Raw genomic sequence first — 13066 nt, 5'->3', positions numbered from 1 at the left:
GATTATCATCTGAGTGCTGTATATATAAAATGATATAATATGCATATAGGATAAAGATCAGGGATTGGTTGCTAAGGCACAACCTTCTGTGTGAGTGAAACTCCTGTATATAGCAGGCCAGCGGCTCTGTGGCTAATGCAAAGATCAATGGGAACAAAGGGCATCCCTGACGGGTGCCTTTACCAATTGCGAGTGAGGCAGAAAAGAGATTATTTATCTGGACTCTGGCCTTGGGAGCCGTGTATAATAAACCAATAAGCAACAGAAAGAACTTGCCTAGACTGAGTCTGTGAAATGTTTCCATAATGAATGTCCTGTCCAAAGATTCAAACACTTTCTCCGCATCAAGCAGAACTGAGATGGATGACGTCTGTGGGTCAACATTATGGAGAATGGTCATTAGCGTGCGAAGATTAAAAGAGGTAGAGCGTTGTAGGATGAAACCAGACTGGCTGCGCAGCACTAAGAATTGCATTAAGGGCAGAAACCTTGGAGGGAGGATCTTGGCGAGCATCTTGTTGTCTGTGTTTAATAGAGGCAGAAGTCTGTATGAGGTGATCTCAATTGTTTTTTTTTCCGGTCTTAAGGAGGACATAATAATGGCCTGGGAGCATAAAGACACTCGTAATAGCATTGGAATTTGTGTATGGATGAGAGCTACCCTGGCATGCTGTGCGGAGGAGGATGTCCAAGTATCTATTGTGCACCGTGGAGAGGGTAAGATTAAAGTCACCCCCTCCCCCCAAATAGTGGGCTAATCATGATACTTGGTGTATGTCTGTGCAATGTGTCAAAAAAGTCAGGATCGTCCACATTTGGCCCATATACATTAATCAACTGCAGGTGATCCCTGTTAAGCTTGCCAGTTAGTGTTACCAGTCTGCCTTCGATATCACTGACTCGGTCTATAAGAGATAATTGACTAATTTCCAAATAGGAATGACCAGCTGGAGGAAAGTGCCCATTTTGACATGGTTACCCACCACTTTTTGCCTTGTATGTGATGCAACTTTGAATTAAAGTGTACTGGGTCCCTACTAACCAGGTCCCCAGTACCAGTTTTCTTTCCCTAAACTGTACCATTGTTCCACAGGTGGCACCACTTTAGACTCCCTGTGGTAGCAAGGGCATTGGGACTAAAGAGGATCCCTTAGAACTGCAGAATAAATGGTGCCACCCTAAGAGACCCCTCACCAAGCTCATGCAAAAACCAGCCATTGCAACCGGCGTGTCTTAGTGCAGAGAAAGGTGAAGAGTCAACATGGCACACATCCCCCTGGGTGCCATGCCTGCAAAACACTACATGTGTTATAGGTAAGTCTCCCTTACAGCAGGCCTTACACCCTAAGGCAGGGACACTATACCCATGTGTGGGCATATCTGTGTGAGTGGATGTGTCCCAGTGATATCCAAGTCCATGCTTAGATACCACAAGTGCACAGGGAAGCCATACCAAGTACATGGGCTGGGCACTCATGATTATGAGTTCTCCATCTACATGATGGCTTCACTATACCCCCAGATGTTTGGTACCAAACATCTCATCTTAATAAACCCACAATGATGCCAGTGTTGGATTTATTAAGAAATACACCCAGAGGGCATTCTAGAGGTGCCCCCTGAAAACCGACCTTCTACTAGTGTTTTGGACTGACTGGTCTCGACAACCAGCCACCCTAGACGAGTTTCTGACCTCCTGTGGTGAGAGCCATCGCTCTCAGAGGTCGGGAACAAAGCCTGCTCTAGGCAGAGATGCTTACAGCTCTTCCAAACAGGATCTGCATTCCTGGGTGGGAAGCTTCAAAGGCCCTTCCGCCTTTGTTATATAACCCTTGCCTCTCCAGATAGCGGAGATGTCCGCCCCACATTCTAACCCCACTTTTTGGTGGCAAGACAGGCGGGAAAATTAGTAAGATTAGGAGGTGTGTCCAACACAAAGCCAGCACCACCTCTAAGGTGGATGAGATGATGTGGGCACCACCTTTTCTGATTCCTCCATCTTCTTTTGATTGGAATTGGCATTCTAGGGTCAGGGTTATGCCCACTTCCCACAGGAACTGGTCATATAGATGGTGTTGACACCCTAAAAGTAGTTAGCTCATTCCCTACTTCCTGTCACTCCCCTTAATGCCCATAAATGTAGATTTTCCTAGTAATTTATGATGGAAAGTCTTAATTTTATTAAAGACATGGAGGTAAGTATTATGCTTTCTTATCTTGCATTTTATTCCAATAGCAGCCAGGTTAAGTACTAAAAACTACAGTTCCAAGAGGGCCAAGCAAAGAACTGGCCAATGGGAACGCACAACATCAGAACATTATAACCAATCAGGTCATAGTAACATGTATAACATCATAACAGACTGTGAACCTTCCTCGGTTCGCTGACGAGCAGCTCAGATAGAGTCAATAAATAAAGGAACAATTGATATCACAATACAAAAGGCCAAAGTCCAGGAACAAAATTCTTGACCAAGATCCAACCAGGTCACACGAGCGGCCGGAATCTCCGAAGAGGGTGTCGAACAGGAAGAAGAGGCGTCATGAAGAGGAGAAGAAAACTTGCAGATTATTAACCCTCTTACGAAGATGCAGGAGGCAATGCTGGAGCCGCTGTAGGGAGGGAGAAAACACAGATTAGAAGTGTTGAGGCGGGATTATGCTCGCCTCCGTGTCTTTAATAAAATTAAGACTTTCCGTCATAAATTACTAGGAACATTTACATTTTATGGCAAGACCGGAGGCTCCTATTATGCTTGTTCAAATCATATCAATAACCAAAGACACAGCAGAAACAACTGGTTTACAATAAAACCTTCTGAATACATTGTCGTTAGACCAATCCGCAGATCTCAGAATGTCCTCCAAGCGAGAGCCTGCCCAAAAAGCTTTGGAGGCCATGGCTCCCCTGGTGGAATGGGCTCCAAACACTGATACGTCGATGCCCGCAAGGGACATGACCCAACGAACTCAACGGGCCAGAGGAAACGGAAGGTGGGGTTTACGGAAAGAAATGAGAAGTTGGGAATGAGGACGTCTGAGATTGGAGGTTCTCTGTTCATAAACCTTGAGGCATTGACCTACACATAGCTTAGTATGGGAAGGGAAATAGGGATAACAAGCATTTGCAATGCAATAGGTCTCGTATTAGGAAAGTTTGAGCTATTGGTATTGTAAATGACACATTTTTTATTTAGGTTTTGTTTTTGAAAATAGCGAAATTAATAGCTTTGTCATTTACCATGCCAATAGTTATAACTTTCACAAATGTGACACCTATAGCATTTGTAATGCAATATGTGTTGTATTTACGTGACTTACATGTATTGATATTACAGATAAGAATGGTTTTTAATTTTTTTTTAATAATTAATACTTAAAAAAGTTATTGTAATTTATAATGGCAATAGCTTAAACTTTTGTAAATAACATTTGTGAAGATTATGTTCAGTGTATTTTATTGTGACGAAAATCCAAGAACATATGTCAAATATTAACATCTTTTTGTTACATTTGTAATAAAGCTTGAAACATTGAGATAACATATGTGAACCAGTTGTTGTTGAATGGTTGCACAGATTGATGCTGTGGTGGAGCTCAGTGATGTTGTGGTGCCACTGAGTGATGCTGTGGTGGTGCTGAGTGATGCTGTATACTATGCTATGTTTTGTTTTGCTATCCTATGTTTTGTTTTGTTATGCTATGCTATGCTGTTTTGTTATGCTATGCTATGTTTTGTTATGCTATGCTATGCTATGTTTTGCTATGCTATGCTATGTTATGCTATGCTATGTTTTGTTATGCTATGCTATGCTTTGTTATGCTATGCTATATTTTGCTCTGCTATGCTTTGTTATGCTCTGCTATGCTTTGTTTTGTTATGCTATGTTATGTTTTGTTGTGTTTTGCTATGCTATGTTTTGTTATGCTATGCTATATTTTGTTGTGTTGGTACGCTATGCTGTGTTTTGCTATGCTATTATGTTTTGTTATGTTTTGTTCAGCCATGCTATGTTTTGTTTTGTTAAGCTATGCTGTTTTGTTGTGTTTTGTTATGCTATGTTGTGTTATGTTATGATTTGTTATGCTATGCTATGTTTTGTTTTGCTATCCTATGCTTTGTTTTGTTATGCTATGCTATGTTTAGTTTTGCTATCCTATGCTTTGTTTTGTTATGCTATGCTATGTTTTGTTGTGTTTTGTTATGCTATGCTGTTTTGTTTTGTTATGCTCTGCTATGCTTTGTTTTGTTATGCTATGCTATGCTTTGTTGTGTTATGCTATGCTATGCTATGTTTTGTTGTGTTTTGCTATGTTTTGTTATGCTATGTGTTGTTGTGTTTTGTTATGCTATGTTTTGTTATGTTATGTTATGTTATGCTATGGTTTGTTTTGCTATCCTATGCTTTTTTTGTAATGCTATGCTATGTTTAGTTTTGCTATCCTATGCTTTGTTTTGTTATGCTCTGCTATGCTTTGTTTTGTTATGCTATGTTATGTTTTGTTGTGTTTTGCTATGCTATGCTATGTTTTGTTGTGTTTTGCTATGTTTTGTTTTGTTGTGTTTTGCTATGTTTTGTTATGCTATGTGTTGCTGTGTTTTGTTATGCTTTGTTTAGTTTTGCTATCCTATGCTTTGTTTTTTATGCTATGCTATGTTTTGTTATGCTATGTTTTGATGTGGTTTGCTATGTTATGCTTTGTTATGCTATGCTATGTTTTGTTATGCTTTGCAATTGTTTGTTGTGTTTTATTATGCTATGCTTTGTTTTGCTATGCTATGTTTTGTTATGCTATGTTTTGTTATGCTATGCTATGTTGTGTTTTGTTATGCTATGTTATGTTGTGTTTTGTTATGCTATGTTTTGTTGTGTTTTGTTATGCTAAGTTATGTTATGTTTTGATATGCTTTGTTATGCTATGTTGTGTTATGTAGGCTGTGTTTTGTTATACTATGCTATGTGTTTTGCTATGTTTTGTTATGCAATGCTTTGTTTTGTTATGCTATGTTTTATCTTATGATATGTTTTGTTGTGTATTGTTATGCTATGTTTTGTTTTGCTATGCTTTGTTATGTTTTGTTATGCTATGTTTTGTTGTGTTTTGTTATGCTATGCTATGTTTTGGTGTGTTTTGTTATGCTATGCTATGTTTTGTTGTGTTTTGCTATGTTTTGTTATGCTATGTGTTGTGTTTTGTTATGCTATGTTTTGTTATGTTATGTTATGTTATGGTTTGTTTTGCTATCCTATGCTTTTTTTTGTAATGCTAAGCTATGTTTAGTTTTGCTATCCTATGCTTTGTTTTTTATGCTATGCTATGTTTTGTTATGCTATGTTTTGTTGTGTTTTGCTATGCTATGCTTTGTTATGCTATGCTATGCTATGCTTTGTTATGCTATGCAATGTTTTGTTGTGTTTTATTATGCTATGCTTTGTTTTGCTATGCTATGTTTTGTTATGCTATGTTTTGTAGTGCTATGCTATGCTATGTTTTGTTATGCTATGTTAAGCTTTGTTTTGTTATGCTATGCTACGTTGTGTTTTTTATGCTGTTTTGTTGTGTTTTGTTATGCTAAGTTATGTTATGTTTTGATATGCTTTGTTATGCTATGTTTTGTTATGTATGCTGTGTTTTGTTATTCTATGCTTTGTGTTTTGCTATGTTTTGTTATGCAATGCTTTGTTTTGTTATGTTATGCTATGTTTTATCTTATGATATGTTTTGTTGTGTGTTATGCTATGTTTTGTTTTGCTATGCTTTGTTATGTTTTGTTATGCTATGTTTTGTTGTGTTTTGTTATGCTATGCTATGCTTTGTTGTGTTTTGCTATGCTATTTCTTGTTTTGTTATGCTAGGTTTGGTTTTGCTATCCTATGCTTTGTTTTGTTATGCTATGCTATGTTTTGCTATGCTATGCTAGGTTTTGTTATGCTATGCTGGTGAGGGTGTGTGAGGGTGAGTAAGGGTGTGTGAGGGTTAGGGGGTGTGAGGGTGTGTGAGGGTGAGAGGGTTGTGAGGGTGAGTGAGGGTGGGTGTGAGGGTGAGGGGGTGTGAGGGTGAGTGAGGGTGGGTGAGGGGGTGAGGGTGAGGGGGGTGAGGGTGAGGGGGTGTGAGTGTGAGGGTGACTGAGGGTGAGGGTGTGAGGGTAAGGGTGTGTGAGGGTGAGGGGGGTGAGGGGGAGGGGGTGTGAGGGTGAGGGGGTGTGAGGGTGAGGGGGTGTGAGGGTGGGTGAGGGTGTGAGGGTGTGTGGGTGCATGAGGGTGAGAGGATGTGAGGGTATGTGATGTGAGGAGGTGTGAGGGTGGGTGAGGGTGAGGGTGGGTGAGGGTGAGGGGTGTGAGGGTGAGGGGTGTGAGGGGTGTGAGGGTGAGGGGGTGTGAGGGTGACGATGAGTGGGTGTGTGAGGGGGTGTGAGGGTGAGTGAGGGGGTGAGTGAGGGGGTGTGAGGGTGAGGGTGTGTGAGGGGGTGTGAGGGTGAGGGGGTGTGAGGGGGTGAGGGTTAGGGGGTGTGAGGGTGAGGGTATGAGGGTGACTGAGGGTGTGTGAGGGTGAGGGGGTGAGGGTAAGGTTGTGTGAGGGTGTGTGAAGGTGTGTGAGGGTGGGTGAGGGGTGTGAGGGTGAGTGAGAGTGTGTGAGGGTGAGTGAGGGGGTGTGAGGGTGATGGTGTGAGGGTGAAAGGGTGTGTCAGGGTGAGGGTAAGGGTGTGTGAGGGAGAGCGGAGAGTGAGAGGGGAGAGAGAGTGGAGAGTGAGAGGGGAGAGAGAGTGGAGAGTGAGAGGGGAGAGAGAGGGGAGGAGAGAGTGGAGAGTGAGAGGGGCGAGAGAGTGGAGAGTGAGAGGGGAGAGAGAGTGGAGAGTGAGAGGGGAGAGAGAGCGGAGAGAGGGAAGAGAGAGCGGAGAGTGAAAGGGAAGAGAGAGTGGAGAGTGAGAGGGGAGACAGAGCGGAGAGTGAGAGGGAAGAGAGAGCAGAGAGTGAGAGGGGAAAGAGGTCTGACACTGAGATGAGAGCGGAGAGTAAGGGGGGAGGTCTGACACACACTGAGACGAGAGTGAGAGAGGTCTGATACTGAGACGAGAGTGCAGGAACGGTGACAGCAGAGTGCGCTCTGACTCAGAGGTGACAGGCGGGTGAGTGCGCCGGCGGTCGAGTCTCCGGCGATGGTCGGGTCCGAGATGAGACAGAGGCCGGGACTCAGCAGTGCTGCGCTCTACCTGTTGCTCTACCTGTTGGTAAAAATCACATGGGTATTTCCAGTAAAACCTACGTCACTAAGCAGGGGCAGAAGTGTCAAGTGTTCGAGGAGTTCGTGAGCCATACACTCTGGGGGGCATGCAGCCATGTGGGGCAAGCCGGAGCGGATCCCTTTGAAGCACAGCCTCGCGGCCGTGCTAGAACTGTGTGTTAATTAGGGGGAGGAGAAGTGAGGCCGAGTGCGCTGGGGAAGCAACAGATGGCTTTAATTTAAAGCTCTCGGAGGCAGGCGGCTCTGATAAAAGCGCGGTCACGAGAACTCATGCACTCGTCGAAATCCGCTTTAGTTAAATAGTTTGGTTACACCGTAATAGGTCTTTCTACGAGACCTAAAAACCAGAGTTTAGATTTGTCTTAGTTTGTTTATTAACATGAAACAATACATTAGTGGGAGAAAACTGGCGAGAGGAAACATCTAGTACTTTGACATCTGAAACACGTTTAATGGAAACAAGACACAGTAACATGGTAAGCTTAGCGGAGAGCATTTTTAGAGAAAGAGCGGCGTTGTCTGGCCAATCGGAAAATAGATTAAGGACCAAATTGACATCCCATAATTTAGAATACTTAGCCAACGGAGGTTTGGAAAATCGTACTCCTCGAAGCAGGCAGCAAATGAGAGGATGAACTCCGACAGGCTTGCCATCAAGAGGACAGTGATTGAGGGAAATGGGTGATCTGTTTAAGTTGACTGTTCGATATGACTTACCTGCACTGGCATCGGAAGCCAGAAAATTAACCACAAAGTTTAGAGGGGCTGAGAAGGGATCAATATGTCTTTCCAGACACCAGCTTGACCATAAAGTCCAAGCGGACTTGTAGGCTCTTGAGGCCCAGGCTCTACTGATGAAGAGAGAAGCTACCTGCAAAATGAGGAGGTCAGGAGGGACAGGCTGGAGACTTTCCAAGTAGACAGAACCAAGGAGCTGTCCAGGATGAGGCTGTCAGGATGACCCCAAGGTCTCAGAAGCAGATCGTTGCAAACAGGTAGCAACACCGGAAAGTCCACTGTCATCTCCAGAAGAGACAGGAACCAAATCTGTGATTGCCAGAAGGGAACTACTATGACCAGGGAGGTCGATTGGCGACAAACCTGAGGAAGTACTCTGTTGATCATGAAGAAAGGAGGAAAGGCATGATTGAGATGAAGGGACCAGTCCTGGAGAAAGGTGTCTGTCGCTAAAGCCAGGGGGTCTGGCCTCCAACTGTAGAAATTAGGCAATTGGCGAGAAGCAAACAGATCGATATGAAAAGGGCCTCACTTTAGAGAGAGAGAGAGATTGGAAGACGGATGGAAGAAGCTTAAAATCGCTGGAATCTCGAAGATGGCGAGAATGTCAATCCGCTATGGAGGTGAAATCTCCAGGAAGATACTCTGCTTTAAGCGATAATTTGTTTGACAGACAGTACTCCCAAAGACTCTTTGCTAGTTTTTACTTGTTTTAACTTTAAGCACTTTGCACCTGAGGGCGCCGTGCAGCGGATCTAGCGCTGTCACGTGCCCCCCCTCTACCGGCTCCCATCGCCGCTGGCCACGCCCACTTGTAGGCCACGCCCCCTCCCGCCCTTTTTAAGCGCTGAACACGAGCGCTCTGTTGGTTCCTGTCTCCTGAGGCGGAAAGCCGTGAGAAGCAGAATTTGATTGTTTACTTGTGTTTTTAAATACTATTTGTTTTAACTTTAAGCACTTTGCACCTGAGGGCGCCGTGCAGCGGATCTAGCGCTGTCACGTGCCCCCCCTCTACCGGCTCCCATCGCCGCTGGCCACGCCCACTTGTAGGCCACGCCCCCTCCCGCCCCTAAGGACCTATATCTCAATGTGCAACTCTAGAACGTGCAGCGGACGTGCGCAGCGGGCGCGCCTAAGGCAAGCCCGTCTGCGCCCGTCCGCGGCCGGACGGGGCGAGGGGCATGTCCCCATGCCAAATTAACATCGTACTCTACTGAGGAGCTCACTTCCCTCCAGGGCCACTGGCCACTTTCAGAATCTGTTTGCAGCCACATTGTTTTACTAGGGCTTGCCCCTCCATCTTTGCCAACACTGACGCTGCCTTTGCCGGCCTCTTCACCGCTGTGCTCTTCCCTGCCTGACCCCCCTCCTCCTACTCCTTCTTTATCTGTTCTTTTGCTTAACACCAGGTCAGCGGTCAAACACCACCACGAGCTGTTTGTCCTGCTTGATTCCGAGAAGCCCGACTTACTGCTCCTGACCGAAACCTGGTTTTGTGATTCTTCCCTACCCGCACTCTTGGCCGCCCTCCCCCCTTCCTACGCTGCTCTGCGCGCCGATCGCCCCGCGGGCAGGATGGGTGGTGGTGTGGCCTTAATTGCTCGGTCCGATTTTAATTTTCAACTTCTCCCCTCTCCCCCTATTGCCCAAACCGAATTCCTTGTAGTCCGCTCCCTATCCTTTTCCCCTCCAATTACGTGCCTCTTGATGTACCGTCCACCCCAGCCTTCGTCTCTGTTTTTGCCAGCATTTCAAGACCTATTGGCCACTCTGGTGGTCAATTATGCCTCGGTCTTGGTGCTAGGCGATTTCAACTACTGGCCCTCAGATCCTTCAGAGTGCACCGCATCTAAAGAATTCACTGAATCTCTTCTTTCCCTGAACTTTGTCCCTCACATATCTGTCCCTACACATTCTCGTGGTCACATACTTGACCAGGTTTGGTCTCTCAACCTTCCTGTTTCCCCGGTGTCTGTATCTCCCTGTCCCTGGTCCGACCATGCCCTTATCTCTTTTTCCATCCTTCTCAAACCTATTTCTAAGGTCCCACATGCCAGAAACACCTGGGCGCGGAATTGGCACCGAGTTGATTTTCCCTCCCTGACCTTCCTGCTTCAGAACTCCTCCCCGACCCTCACTGGTCTTTCATCCAATTCCCAAGCCATCGCTATCAATACCTGGCTGGCTGGAGGTTGCGACTCGGTTGCTCCACTCCGTCGTATCTCCACCCGACGACCCAAGGACTCCAACAGGTGGTTCAACGACAACTTAAAAGAACAAAAACTGACCTTACGGCAAGCAGAGAGACAGTGGAGAAGAAACTACTGCCCCTTATTAAAAACTCACTACTCAATACTACTAACTGAGTATAAGAAAGCCATTTTAGTTGCCAAAACCTCCTATTTCTCCACAAAAATAATGACAGCGGAAAATAAATCTAGGGAGATTTTCGGTATAGTTAATGACCTAGCCTATTCCGATAGAGCCTCACCTCAAATCCCCCCAACCCAGCCCCTGTGTGACCAATTAAACTCCTACTTTCTGGACAAGATTGCAACCATTAAGGCTAATATTCCCCTCCCTTCCTCTACTTTTGTTGACCCTTCCCCTCCCCCTGTTCAGTGCCACCTTACTTCAATTCCCCTCCTTACTGAGGAAGTATTCTTAAAGATACTTCCTAAAGTCAAATCTGGTTCTCCGGCAGACATCTGTCCGGCACGAATCCTACAACAGATCTACTCTACTTGTCCCCAGCCTCCCATTATTTTCCTTAACAGCTCCCTTACTCAGGGAGTGGTGATCCCCGCTCTTAAATCAGCTACAATAGTGCCCATTTTAAAGAAGCCCGGCGCTGACCCATCCATCTCAGCTAATTACCGCCCCATTTCCCTGCTGCCATATTTGGGCAAGGTGCTTGAGCGCCATGTCACCTCGGTACTCAGCACCCATGTAGAAGCAAATGGGGGTCTGGCATCTCGTCAGGCCGGCTTCCGCCCCAGGCATTCTACCGAATCTGTCGTGGTGTCAGTCTTGGACAACCTCAGGAAGGGTATGGATTGCAACAAACATCAGGCTCTGGTGCTCCTCGACCACTCCGCCGCCTTTGACACGGTGGACCATACCATCTTACTTTCACGTGTCAGGGCGGCGGGAATTGAGGGCTCAGCCCTGGTCTGGCTATCCTCCTTCCTGAGGGACCGCACCCAGGCGGTTCGGTTGGGGGACTTCACGACCACCCCACTTCAAGTCACCTGCGGTGTCCCCCAGGGTTCCTCTCTTTCTCCCTTATTATTCAATCTTTACATCTTTCCTCTAATCCTGGCACTTCAGCAGCTGGAGGTCACCGTTTATAATTACGCGGATGACCTCCAGCTCATCTTTAACCTCTCCTCTTCTCCCCTCTCTATCTCAAACTTCCAGTCCATTATGATTTTCATCAGGGACTGGATGAACCACAACCATCTCAAGCTGAACCCGGACAAAACCGAGTTGGTTCTCACAGGTGGTTCTTCCAGTCCCTGGAACTCTCTTTTTTGGCCCTCTTGTTTTGGTCCCTCCCCCACTCCTTCCTCCACAGTTAAAACCTTGGGTGTCAAAATAAATAACCAACTCACCTTACACTCACAAATCAGCTCTGTAGTTTCTTCCTGTTTCCTCGCTCTCCGAACTATCCGCGCTGTCTCCCGTTTCTTTTCCCCCCAGGCACTTAAGCTGATCATGTCCGCGCTGGTGATCTCGCGGCTGGACTATGCCAATGCCCTGTACAACGGCATCCCTGCATACAGCCTGCGCAAACTCCAGATGGTCCAGAACCAAGCGGCTCGGTTGGTGTATGGTTTCCCACGTTTTCACCACTCTACACCCCTCCTTAAGGAGCTCCATTGGCTTCCTGTCAAGGAACGCTCCCTCTTTAAAACCGGCTGTATGGTCTTTCAGGCCCGCCAGGGCACTGCCCCAGCCTTCATTTCTTCTGTGATCAATGAATATGTCCCGGTCAGAGAGCTTCGTTCTTCCGCTAAATCCCTCCTGCAAATCCCGCGTTTTAAACGTAAAAAGTGGGGGGGAGCCAACTTTTCAACTTTGGCCCCCACCTTTTGGAACTCCCTCCCCGACCATTTACGATCTGCCACACAATACTCCTCCTTCCGCAAAGACCTAAAAACGTTTCTGTTCAAACAGGCCTTTTCCTTGTAACTTGTCCCTCCTTCCCTGCACCAGGTTCACTCCGCCCCCAGTTGCTGGACCTACTACTATAGCGCCAAGAAACCGTAGGGTGAACGCCGCGCTTTACAAATGTTTTTTACATTAAATTAAATTAAATTAGATCTGCTAGAGGTTTGGACTTGGTGCCACCTAGATGGTTTATGTAGCGGACCGCAGAAACATTGTCCATATGAAGGAGAATGGACCAGCGCACTCTGTTTTTCGTGAGGCTTTGGATTGCAAAGGAGCCTGCCAGCATCTCTAAACAATTGATGTGCAATTTCGACTCCTCGCGCGACCATGTACCGCCAGTCGATACTGGACCACAACGGGCGCCCCAACCCGATAGGCTTGCATCGAAATCTAATACAAGGTCTGGGGCCGAAGCAAAAATAGTTTGCCCGTTCTAAGCATCTAAATGGTCGATCCACCATTAGAGTTCGACGCAAGACTCCTGATCCAAAGCGATGAGTTCGGAGTAGGCCAAACCTTGGCGAAGATGCCGGATCTTTAGACGTTGAAGGGTGTGATAATGAAGAGGCCCTGGAAAAATGGCCTGAATGGAAGCAAAGAGAAGGCTGACGATCCGAGCAAGAAATCTGAGGGAGATCAGAAAGGTCTGAAGGACATGAGAAATTTCTGACTTTATGGTCGAGACCTTTGATTGAGGAAGAAGAAGATACGCCCTGGAGGAATCCAATAGAAAGCCCAGGAATTTGATGCTCTGGGAAGGAATGAGCATAGACTTTTCGATATTGAGGAAAAAACCTAGCTCTAGAAGAAGAGACCGAGTGGTGTTCAAATCTGACAAAAGGTTCTGTTTGTCCGTGTTCATGAGCAGAATGTTGTCTAGGTAAATGATAAGCATGATCCTGAGGGA

General features: G+C 45.9%; 1 long non-coding RNA gene across 1 annotated transcript in view; it reads left to right on the top strand.

Moving 5' to 3' along the window:
- The first annotated feature begins 296 nt into the window (after positions 1–296).
- The window catches only part of LOC144761916 (uncharacterized), a 52157-nt gene continuing 39387 nt past the window's right edge, over positions 297–13066 (top strand). The window contains exons 1-2 of the long non-coding RNA XR_013595946.1: positions 297–422; positions 588–717. This is a non-coding gene — a long non-coding RNA (uncharacterized LOC144761916). The remainder of the gene's footprint in view (positions 423–587; positions 718–13066) is intronic.

This window comes from Lissotriton helveticus, chromosome 6 (assembly GCF_964261635.1).
Source record: "Lissotriton helveticus chromosome 6, aLisHel1.1, whole genome shotgun sequence".
Lineage (NCBI taxonomy): Eukaryota > Metazoa > Chordata > Amphibia > Caudata > Salamandridae > Lissotriton > Lissotriton helveticus.
This window is presented reverse-complemented; position numbering and strand designations above follow the sequence as displayed.